The sequence below is a fragment of the Schistocerca gregaria genome, chromosome 1 (assembly GCF_023897955.1).
Source record: "Schistocerca gregaria isolate iqSchGreg1 chromosome 1, iqSchGreg1.2, whole genome shotgun sequence".
Lineage (NCBI taxonomy): Eukaryota > Metazoa > Arthropoda > Insecta > Orthoptera > Acrididae > Schistocerca > Schistocerca gregaria.
The window spans coordinates 541,662,753-541,675,488 of NC_064920.1; the positions used below are offsets into that span (position 1 = coordinate 541,662,753).

General features: G+C 45.4%; 1 protein-coding gene across 1 annotated transcript in view; it reads right to left on the bottom strand.

The window, feature by feature from the left end:
• The window catches only part of LOC126355708 (uncharacterized), a 121,005-nt gene that overhangs the window by 102,720 nt on the left and 5,549 nt on the right, over nucleotides 1–12,736 (bottom strand). The gene's annotated exons all lie outside the window — the stretch shown is intronic.

Here is a 12,736-nt window from a genome sequence, read left to right on the forward strand (position 1 = left end):
TATTACTGCAATAGAAATCACCATAACCATTAATACATTTATTCCACTATGAGACAAGATGGTCAATGCCCTCACGGAAAAAATTTTGTGGTTGCCTAAGAACCCCGACTGTACTGAGACATGCCTCTCGTCATCCAAAGCTTATCATTGGCTATGAATGTCTTTCTTCAGGGCTCCAAAAATATGAGAATCACACAGGGAGAGGTTGAGACTGTATGAAGGATGTGTAAGGGCTTCCCAGCAACACTCCCTGCAGCATAGTTGAAACAACATGCCAAAAAAAATGCCCACACATATGTTGCCAAGGTAGTTTTGACTATGCAGGAGAAGATTCACTAGGAAGCCCTTATACACCCTCCATACAGTCCTGATCTCTCCCCCGTACAGTTTTGATATTTTCTGTGCCCTAAAGAAAAGATGTTTGAGGCTTTCAAGAGGTGTATGCCTGTATACCATCATTGTTCCACAGACAATTGCAAACAGTATAAGGCTGGATGTGCATTCCTAGAGTATGTAAGGATAATTCATACCATTCCATAGTTACTAATTTCACAGCAAAAGTAACAGTTACCAATGAACAGCACACATAGCAAAGTGTGAAATTTGTTACATAACAAAATAATGACTGCCAATTAGGTTATTAACCTATTGAGACACTACCACCATTAAATCATCTTTTATGTGAAACATGACAATATCAGGTAGAAACAGTCTGTCACACACTACCAAACTACAAAGCAGAGAAAATTTGAGCTTTGACATATTTTCACTCATAAATCTTAGAAACATTGTGCAAGCTCCAATTTGACAAGAACGGAAAACGGAATCAACCATGACCTTTTCAGAGGAACTACCCCGTGTGTGTCTTAAGCAAAAGAGAAAAACCACGAAACTGTTACAATGAGTCAGCAATTGTAAATTTTGCTACGATTAGCGTGGACGAGACTAGAAACATAGTAGATAACATTCCTGTATTAAAGACTATAAACAATAGATTAACATTTAGATTGTCATAAATGAGATTTTGAATCACGCTGAGCTGCAAGAACACGGCAATATCGCAGCCAAGTATTAACATGAAAAAGTACCTCATGATTTCACAACAGACTGATTTATGGGGAGTCTGTGCAGTGACAAGTGAAATGATACAAACCAAAACCTGTCACAGTAATACTAAATTTAACGCATTTCTAGATACATATTTCCATAGATTAAGGCTGCTTCCCAATAAAAACTAGATAAAAAAGCACATCCAAATGAATAAATTATTTGGCATTCAATGGCTCACACAGTTTAACAGTTCTTGTAGGTTTCTGTGCCTTAAATGTCCCACGAACTCAGTAAACCACCTTTCAATGGACACTATCAACAATTTTTACTCAGATGTCTGGTTTTGACATTTTAAACTTCATTCTGAAATATTTTGTAGATCATTTTGTCATGCAGCCAAAAATTAGACAGTGAAGTGATACAACACATCATCAGTACATGACTGAATTGCTTTTAGCGAATGCCAAACAAAAAATGACACTGTCAATGACTACAGGAGGCCACATTCAACCTCTAGTATAGCAATGGTAAATGAGTGAACAGGCAAAAGGCAATCAAAAACATTAATATAACTCCATATCTTTTTCACATTCATTGTTTTCAATCAACTCTCTCATCAATTTTTTTACTACATCTTCTCTTGTTAACTGCCCAACAGTTCCCTTTATCACAGCATACTCTAAGATATTCCTATCATTTGCTTGAAACTTGCTTTATTGTTACCTCGTTCCTACTGAGATTTTATTTCTTTTACCTTCTTAAAGCCTAGAGCAGCTTTGGGTGTTTCCCAAAACATCCGTGTTAAATAGCTGTACTTTTTATATCTGAACAAACTTGTTTCCCAGGACCCTGTGGCAAAACTTAACTTACTATAGGGAAACCTTATTGTTAAGAACACAGTCATGATATACAATTTGGACTTCCTGTCTAATCAATTTCTTTCCAACTTTGAATTTATTTCTACTCTCTATCTGATGATCTTTGATCACTTTAAATGTTAGAACAATTAAAAATCATAATATTCTGCACAAAATTTAAAACAGTCCACTCGCATTGGCAACATTAAAATTCCTACCTAGACAAAAGCCTTACATGGGTAAACCACATAAGCTTGATAAGAGGGGAAAATTAGCTGTGGCTTATATCTGCTCACGCACCTACGGTATCAAAAGCAGCTGCCAGCAAAACATTAAGAATAGTTTCACAAGGCAAAATTTTCCCATACCTTAATTTATGGCATGGAATTGTGAAGTTGATGTGCAGAACACACAAAATTTTCCCATACCTTAATTTATGGCATGGAATTGTGAAGTTGATGTGCAGAACACTTATACTGCAGAAAATTACAATAAGTATAACGCAGGGATCAGGACACTGATTCTCAGCCTGTGTGTTATCACCACCAGAGGAAGCCTTTTCCATTCTTGATGACGACGACAATGATTATTTTGGATGTGGGGTATTCAACTTCATTAACATCAATGCCCTGATGAAAAGTCAATATGTCATTCTCACGAGGGGAGTGGGGTGGGCGGTAGAGTAGTTTGTAATGCATTATAGTCCACCTTTCCTTCCCAACACTTTAGGGATGAGGACCGACAATTCACAAAACAACAGTACCCGTGTAACACTGGTGTCAGTGTCCGTGTGCATGGTGAACAGGTCTCCAGCTAAACCAAGGGCTGCTCCGATGTCATACACAAGATATACAAAGCCAAATACACTAAACCAAATGTGGTACACCACAAACTTCACAGAGTGGTGGACCCTCCTGCCACAAGAGGAAACTGTGTGTTAAATGCATATGTCCCATGTGAAGCTTGATGAGCACTACCACCTTCCACTGGTGAGGTGGGCATGAAGTCTGCCAGCACCTTGAGTGACCACAGTTTATTTTCTGTCACCTCCAAACATTCAATTTCCCAGAGACATGTTATTCACCTGTCAAAAAGGAGATGACATCATGTAAGGGAACGGCACATCAACATAAAACTCCATCCTGACATGCTTCTTTATCACTATTGTGCTATCGTGTACGTCATTTCCTTCTTTCCCAATGTATCCAGATAGTCAGCAAAAGATCACCACCTTAACATGGTGTTAGGGCCACTGTAATGAGTTAGGAATGGTATCAATCAATTAGTGTGTGGACAGCTTGTAGTGCACTGAGCAAGGCAGAATAAGAAACTTTGTACTGTGACACCTGTATATTCACTCCAGTATCATCATAATGCCGCATAATGCCACTTCATAATTTGTACATTGATCCAAAACGTGCACTCTAAAAACCCAATCAGAGAAACGGCTGAACAACCTAGGGCATTCTCTTGCTAAGATCCATCCATATGAACAATAAAACTGTGTTAAGTTCTTAAAATGGAAGAAAACAATTGTATAAATGTAATCTGAAGTATAAGTTTTCTTGTACTGTGTCAAGCTAAAAATCACTTTGGGCATACAAAGACACCAAGGCTGCAATCTGTCCCTTCACCAAATGTGTATTCTGAGGTCTGGTATAAGCAAATCCTCGAGACAGTCAACAGCACAAATCTCGAAAGGCTTAGTCACATTGTGTCTAATTCTGAACAGCCACTCAAAATTGGGATGGACTACTGCACTAAATGCCAATGACCAACACAGATTTTCAGGGTCTGCTGAGCCAGAAAGAGGTGCCACCAAATCTAGAGTGGTGGTTTACCAGCCTTTGCACACAGAGACTGAAGACAGTGTCCAACATCTTGAGACAAGAAATATGGGCTGATCCATAAATCACACTGCCATAAAATAACAGTGATCTGACAAATGCCCTATAAAGTTGCAGGAGGAGAAACATGTCAGCTCCCCTCACCTATCTGCCGAGGCATTTCAAATTATTCAATGATCTGAAGCCCTTTATTTGCAGATCTTTCAGGTGCAGGAGCCAGGTTAATTTTGATTCAAATTACAGGCCCAAAAAGTGCACTTCACCCTTAAGATGTGAAAAATTTTTCGCTATTGTGAGCTCTGGATAAATAAAACATCAACAAGCACAATTAAAACTGACATACATAGTCTTCTCTTGTGAGACCCTAAAACTAATTTTATTGGCCCAAGCTTCCAGCCTCCTGATGCTCAGCTGCAGTAGCTATGTTGTCATTTTACACCTGGAGGAATAGTGGAAGATTGCTAATTTATCCACAAATAAAGAGCTACGGAATGATGAGCAGATGCCATTGATAGGGATTGTAAATGGTGTGATACTGAGTGCAGTTCATAGAATGACCCATTCTCCTGAGCACAGCAATCAGTCAAAGTATCACCAACGTAATAGTGAAAGCACTAGTCTTTAAGGAATGACTGGATAAAAAGTAGCAGATGTCCAAGTAGTCCTCATTCATGAAGTTGGCAAAGGGTGTTATACCTCCAAGCAGGTACATTTTTGCGAGCTCAAAAAAACACACCAACCAATTTCAGAGAGGGAATACTGTATTGCCCTCTCCAGCAGAATTAAGTTGTCAAGGGCAGAACAGTAGCACAATGGGAGGGCACAGGTGACCTCGGAAATCCGACAAGGTGGCATTTGTGGTAGTGGTTAACCACATGCTCTAAAGTGTTACCTGTACAACTGGTACGGTCTCACTCTGGTAATGGTTAGGGTCAGTAGATCCTTGCCTGGTTTCCATGATGAAATTAATATTGCCTCTTTCCAAGTCACGGGGTACGGCCCATCAAAACAGATGTTATTGAAACAAGATAGGAGCTCCTTTGGCTCCAGAGCACAGATAACAGAGCCTGTCTTAAAGGAATCTGATCCAGTCTTGGAGTACTGTCTCTGGCTATGCACAGAGATGATTCCACTCCCTACAAGGAGAATGAAAGATTGTAGACCGTCTCAATACCTGAGAAGAAGGGTAGTTGCCTTATCTCCACAGTGCTCAGAACTCCTGATATGCAGGAGTTTGTCTAGATAACACACTGATGGTAAAAACATAATCAGCTAAAACCTAAGCTGTATCTTTACACGCTTCCAACAAGACCAAATTTCTCAACAAGGCCGTAAGGGGATGTGAACTGCCCTTGCCTGAAATCCAGCTTATTAAGTCCCAAGAATGAGCAGTGGAAGTGGACTGATTAATGGAAGTCATAAATTCCTTCCAGGAGTTCCTCTTCCATTTTTTATCACTCACCTAACTTGTGTTCCCACAGATCTGATGGTACAAAGCTTTTCTGTACACTTGGCTCCGATTGCCATTGACAATCATCATTCCACTAAGGGACGGGCTGTCCTCTGAGGTGGTTGCTAGATTGGGGAATAGAATCTGTGGCAGCTCGTTGGATCATACAGATGATACAGTCGACTATCTCCAGGGCACAATCCTGTTGTTCGAAGATGGCCTGCTGAATGAGTCGCAACCAATTTGCCTCTGAACCATCCACTTTTGTGGCCTCCTGTCAACCACCATCCGAGTCAGCAGAAAAATCCACATCGGAAAGTGGTTACTGGAATGCAAATCTGTAGAAATTTCCCGCTGAACTGAGTCTGCAATAGCGGGGGAGCAAACACAAAGGTCAGTGGCTGATAATCACACTGTAGCTGTAGGAAAGTGTGTCACTTGACCAGAGTGCAACAGGCAGATATTCTCTGGATGGATGAAGTGCTCGATAATTTGACCCCCGCAGCAAGTGGTAGTGAAGCCCCACTGCACATTCTGTGCAATGAAGTCACCCACAAGAAGGAATGGATGGGGGGAGAGCCCCAAAGAGTGCTGTCTGTCCATCTGCATCCAGTGGCTCATTTAGTGGGATAGTAAGCATCCCAGGATGACTCATTGTGTCCAATTTTAATGATGCCACAGAGAATTTCTACTCCCGTAGACCAACTCATTCAGTCTATTACCTGCAACCTGCCCACCTATATTAAAAATACCAACCACTGACTCTCCAAGGTTCCTGTTCCTTTACCACTACTGACGCGACCTCCCTTACATTAACATTGCTAATGCCCATGGCCTTACTGCTATTGAGCACTACCTTTCCCAATACCCAATGAATTACAAAGCTATAACCTTCCTAGTTGCCATGACAAACTATATCCTCACTTCTTTAGAAGACATTACCTACAAACAAATCCGAGGTACAGCTATGAGCACCCGCATGGCATCCTCCTACGCCAACCTATTCATGGTTCATCTAGAGAAAACCTTCCTAAACACACAGAATTGCAAACCTGTCACCTTGTTCAGATTCAGTGATGATATCTTAGTGACCTGGATTGAGGGTGTGATCACCCTATCCACAGTCCCCCAGACACTCATCATCTCCCCCACTTGCTTTACCTGGTCCAACTCAACCCAACGCAACACCTTTCCTTACATTGACCTCCACCTCAAAGACAGCTAAATTAGTTTGTACAACTATATCAAACCTATAAGCCATCAGCAATATCCACTTCAAGAGCTGCCACCCATTCCATACCAATAAGTCCCTTCTGTACACCTAGCCACATCAGGCTGTTGCGTCTGTAGTGTCATGTGGTCCCTCTAGAAATATTCCAAAGGTCTCACCGAGGCCTTCACAGGCCATAATTACCCTCCCAATCTAGTACAAAAATGGATTTCCCATGCCTTATCTCTCCAGTCACCTGTCATATTCCAAAGTCCTACCATTGATCCACAGAGCAGCATTCCCCTCGTATCTCAAAGCCACCCAGGACTAGAGAAACTGAATCACTTTCTCAACCAGAGTTTTGACTACCTCTTATTGTGCCCTAAACGAATGTCCAACTCATTACTCTTCCCACCCCCTCTTACTCCGAACCCATCCACATTCATCCCTACATGAGTCCTGCTCCCAACCCCTTGCCTCATGGCTCATATATCCCTGTAATAGACCTAGATTCAAGACCTGCCCCACATCCTCCCACCACCATCACCACCCCAGTCTGGTCATAAGTGCCATCTATCCCACCAACAGCAGGGTTGCCTGCACAAACAGTCATGTGATCTAGAACTAAGTTGCAACCACTACACTTCATTTAATGTTGGCATGATAGCCATAAGCTGTCATGTCTGCACGAATGGCCACCGATCACCCTGCTCCTGAGCACTCCATCCAATGTGAAGTTCTTCATTTCAATGACTGCTTCACTGTCTGTGACATCTGTATCCTTCCCATCAACACAAGCTTTTCTGAATTGTGGAGATGGGAACTCTTCCTTCAATATATCTTACATTCCTGTAACCCTCTTGGCTTCAACCATCGATAGTCATTGTCCTTACCAATCAGCCCTGTCCCGGTCCCCACTCCAACATTATACAGGCTTCTATCCCACCAATGCACCCTCAGTCCATTCACTTCTCTCCTTTTCTGCTAGCCCCCCCCCCCTCCCCCAACGTTTGTCTAACTCCCGACTGCACCTAGCTGTGCAGCACTTTACTATCTGCGACCCGTACCCTGCTATCCTTCCCCCTCCCTGCCCCAGCCACCTCCTTATCCCACCACCTGGTTGCCTCTCACAACATGCACTGTTGCTTGTACCTGGCTTCAGTAGCCATAGACTGTGTGTGTGTGTGTGTGTGTGTGTGTGTGTGTGTGTGTGTGTGTGCGTGTGCGTGTTGGTTGGTTTTGGGGTTTGATGGGGGCTAAACATCAAGGACATCAATCCCCTGTTCCAAACAGACATACTTGTAAGAGTCCTATACAGTAAAAGTGTAACCTCTGCACCCAGCTAAAATGAACACCGCAACAACACAAAATAGAGCACACTTAAAAGGAGCAGAGCAAATAGTTGACGAGAGTAAAACAGACTACAGTAGTTGATGGATCAGGTAAAAGGTCAACCAATCAACTACAAACGAAGTACCTCCAGCTGGAAAGCGTTGATAGAGGTACCAACACAACTTGTTACCATAAAAGACGCTATATTGGTATCCAAATCACAATTAAAAGTCGCTGGAGTGGGTGTAGCCTGAGAAATCATGTGCGAACGCCCACACTAGAGCGAGTAAGAAAACCCAGCTGCACGGATAAAACATAAAACTGAGTCAGCTATAGAGACATCGACACCTAGAATTAAAGGAAGTGCAGCTGGTAAATTAAAGGACTGCCGCAAGGGGGCTAAAAGGGGGCAGTCCATCAGAAGATGTACCATGTCAGCCCTGCATCACAGCGACACTTGGGCGGGTTCTCACAACGAATGAGAGAGCTGTGGGTCAACCGCGTATGTCCAATTCAGAGACAGCAGAGAATAACCGAGTCCCTATGCATGCCCCTTAAGGATGAGTTCCATACAGCTATGGACGACTTGACCATGCGGAGCTTATTTGGCATGTTCAAGACATACCATTCAGAGCTCCAGACATCGCGGACCTGGCAATCTAGGGCTGACCAGAGGTCTCTTTCCATGAGACCAAGCTCCAGGGGCGGTGAAGTGGTGACCTGCTTGGCCAACCGATCGACATGTTCGTTTTCTGGAATGCCGATGTGGCCCGGGGTCCACACAAACTTCACTGAACGACCACACTCGGTGAGAGCAAAAACAGCATCTTGAATACCGCGCACCAAAGGATCCCAAGAAAAACACTGGTCGAGTGCTTGCAATACACTCAGGGAGTCACTGCATATGACAAATGACTCCCCAGGGGAGGAGGAAAGATGAGCGAGAGCACGATAAAGAGCAACCAGCTCCGCACTGAAAATACTGCTCCCTCAAGGCATGGAATGCTGCTCAACACAGTCTCTGTGGATGAAAGCAAACCCAGTGCATCCATCGACCACAGAACCATTGGTGCAGACTACATCTGCATTGCGAAACGAGGCAAGAAGAGCCAGGAATTGTTGGCGAAGACTGGCAAGTGGAACGGAGGACTTGGAGTCGCAGGACAAATCCAAGCAAAGCCACAAGCAAGGGAGGGACCAAGGAGGGGCCGGAAGGATGGACAAAGGGGAAAGGACTCTAGTGACTAGAGAAGGGAACGAACGCAGACTGCGATCAGGAGACTCGACCTAGGCCGCCGTCTTGGGTAGGGGAGTGCAGAAGATGGAAAAGGAGCCTGTGGTTTGGGTGGTCGGGCAAGGCATGGTCTCTGATGACATATGATGCAAGCAACGTTGTCGATGGAATCACAGGGGAGGGATTCCAGCTTCTACTAGAAGGCTAGTCACCGGACTAGTGCGGAAGGCACCTGTCGCCAGTCTGGCGCCACAATGGAGAATCGGGTCGAGTATCTGCAATGTTGAAGGTGCTGCTGAGTCGTACACCATGCTCCCGTAGTCGAAACGGAACTGGACTAAGGCCTTATAGAGCTGTAGGAGGGTTGTTTGTGCAGCCCCCGAAACAGTGTGGATGAGGCAGCGAAGGATGTTGAGGTGCCACCAGCACCATTGTTTAAGCTCGAGAAGATGAGGTGTCCAAGTGAGCTGAGCATCAAACAACATGCCAAGGAAGCTATGCGTCTCCTCAATACGAAGGTGTTCATTAGCAAGGTAGAGCTTTGGATGGAGGTGGACTGTTCGCCGATGACAGAAATGCATCACTCGGGTCTTAGAGGCCGAGAACTGAAAACCATGGTTGGATGCCCAAAAATGGGCCTTATGGATAGCTCCTTGCAGCCGCTGTTCAGCGACACTGATGCTTGGGGAACTGTAATAAAGGCAAAAGTCATCGGCATATAAAGAGGATCAGACCAATGAGCCCACCGCAGCCGCAAGACCATTAATCGCCACCAAAAAGAGGGGGAACACTGAGAACCATGCCCTGCAGGACACCGTTCTCCTGAATATGAGCAGAGTTAAAATAAGTGCCAACTCTAACCCAAAAGGAGCAATTGGAGAGAAAAATTCCGTAGAAAAATTGTAAGTGGACCCCTTAAGCCCCATTTGTGCAGCGTAGCAAGGATATGATGGCACCAGGTGGTATCATACGCCTTCCGAAGATCAAAGAAAACAGCAACTAGATGTTCTTGCCGGGTAAAAGCTGTACGAATAGCCAACTCTAGCAAGACTAAATTGTCGATCGGTGAGCTGCCCTGACGGAAGCCCCCCTGTTGCTGGGCTAGGAGGCCCTGAGCTTCGAGGATCCACATGAGCCGCCGACTCACCATCCGTTCCAGGAGTTTGCACATAACGTTGGTAAGGCTGATAGGGCGATAGCTATCAACCACCAGCGGATCTGCACCTGGTTTCAGCACCAGGATGGTAACACTATCCTGCAAATGAGTTAGAAAAAAGCCCTCCGTCCAGATGCGGTTAAACAGGGCGAGTAATTCACCCTGACAGAAACTGGTTGTGCATTCGGTCTGAACATGGAGAGGTATCGGGGCAAGCAGTAAGGGCACTTTGGAACTCCCATTCACTAAATGGGGCACTGTATCACTCACAACGGTGCGTGCGAAACCACAACTGCGTATGCTCAGCCTGCTCTTTTATGGCGCGGAATTCTGCCCTGTAGCCTGCTGTCGTAGAAATGTGACTGAAGTACTCTGCCAGATGTTTGGCGATGGCGATTGGGTCAGTACAAAGTGAACCCCGAAGAGAAAGGCAAGGGACGGACGTATGAGGGCGAAAGCCAAAAATGCACCGAACATACGGCCACAACTGAAATGGGGAGGTGCGAGAACCTATGGTGGCAACATATCATTCCCAACAGCCCTGTTTGCTCTGCCGGATTAACCGCCGAGCCTGGGCCCGCAGCCGTTTAAAGGCAACCAGATTCTCTAGGGAAGGACGACACTGGTGTCATCGTAGGGCTCACTGGCGGTCCCGGATAGCTTCTGCAATCTCTGGTGTCCACCAAGGGACTGACTTATGCCTTAGGATACTTTAAAAGCAGGGGACAAGTGCCTCAGCAGCAGAAACAATGGCCATGGTAGCTGAGGTGTAGGCTGCCCAATCAGCTCCAAGAAGACACCATCGTGGCAGCTGCTCAGGGGATTCGGATTGAAGAAGAGAAACCAGGATAGGAAAGTGGTCGTCATGGACCATCCAACTGAGATACGGAAGAAGACCTGGGGTACTAAGAGAGAGTTCAATGGCCAAGTATGTGCCATGAGTCAAGCCAAAATATGTAAGAGCACCACTGTTAAGGAGGCAAATGTCCTGCTGTGCCAAGAGAGCCTCAACGTTCCTACCCTGGCCGGAGGTCTGGGTCCCACCCCATAAAGGGTGGTGGGGATTAAAGTCCCCCAAAAGGAGAAATGGCGGGGGGAGCTGGGCGAACAAGGCAGCTAGGTCGACAAGAGGGAGAACCGCATCCAGGGGAAAGTAGAGAGATCAGAGGGTGAGCTCCATTCCTGCCCAGATTTTAACAGCCACAGCCTCTAAAGCCGTGTGAAGTGGCACTGGAGCACTAGGAACAGTGGCAAGAACATAAACACAGACACCGCCAGACACCCTGTCATATTCTACGTGATTCTTATAGTAACACCAGTAGCCACAGAGGGAGGGGGTCTGCCGAACAGGAAATCAGGTTTCCTGTAGGGCCAGACAAGTGGCAGGGAAGCAGCACAAAAGCTGTTTCAACTCAGCAAGGTGGTGGAAAAAACCACAGAAATTCCATTGAAGGATAATGGTATCCGACTGCGAAGACAAGAGAGAACCTGGGGAGGGGAGATAGGTCACACCTTAGAAGTGCTCACCGCCACCGATTGCGAAGTAGCCTGATCAACTTCCATAGGAACTGCGGGTTGAGTGGACACTAGATGTTCCACATCATCTTCAGGTACAGTGGTGAACTTCTTTTCTGTCTCTACCTCCTCCTCCTTTTGCTTTTTCTTCTTTTTGGTAGGGTCCCGTTTGTACTTCGGTTTATCAGGCTGGGTGGGCTTTTCTGATCCAGTCTCATGGACCAAGGAAGACCTGGAAGCCCTAAGGCCCACAAGTGGTGGCTTTTTTAGCCACTGGCTGACGTCTGGAGAGGCAGTAACCATGGAAGGGAGGGCACCAAGCGTTGGGGTGGGAGGCACGTCCACAATCCCGACAGGTAGGGTTGGCGTCACATCTCGATGACATATGCCCATACCTCCAGCACTTAAAGCAGCACAAGGGAGGAGGGACATAAGGCTTAACATCACATCAATATATCATATACCTTGACCTTCTCGGGCAGTGTGTCACCCTCGGAAGCCAAGATGAAGGCGCCGGTGGCGACCCTATTACCTTTAGGTTCCATCAAGACACATCTTACAAAGTGGACAGCGCAGCGTTCCAGATTTGCACAGAGCTCATCGTCAGATTGCAACAACAGATCACGATGAAAAATAAGTCCCTGAACCATATTGAGGCTCTTATAAGGCGTAATGGAGACTGCAACATCACCGAGCTTGTCAGAAACAAGCAATGCCTGTGACTGTGCTGGGGATGTTGTCTGTATGAGGACTGCTCCAGACCTCATTTTAGATATGCCCTCAACTTCTCCAAACTTGTCCTCTAAATTTTCCACAAAAAACTGAGGCTTTGTGGTCAGAAATGAGTCCCCATCTGTTCGGCTGCAAACCAGAAATCTATTAAAATACGTGTCACCAGGTAATTTAGACCGCCGTTCCTCCCCTGGTGTGGGCAGGGAAGGGAACAATTGGGGGGTCCTACTTTGAAGCATTGAACTTTCCTTTTTAGAGTCTTGTGCTTGCATACTATTCATATTTCATTTCATGGTCGTCCCACGAGCAGCTAGGGAAAGGAATGTCCACCCAGACAGAGCCCCAATTGCCTG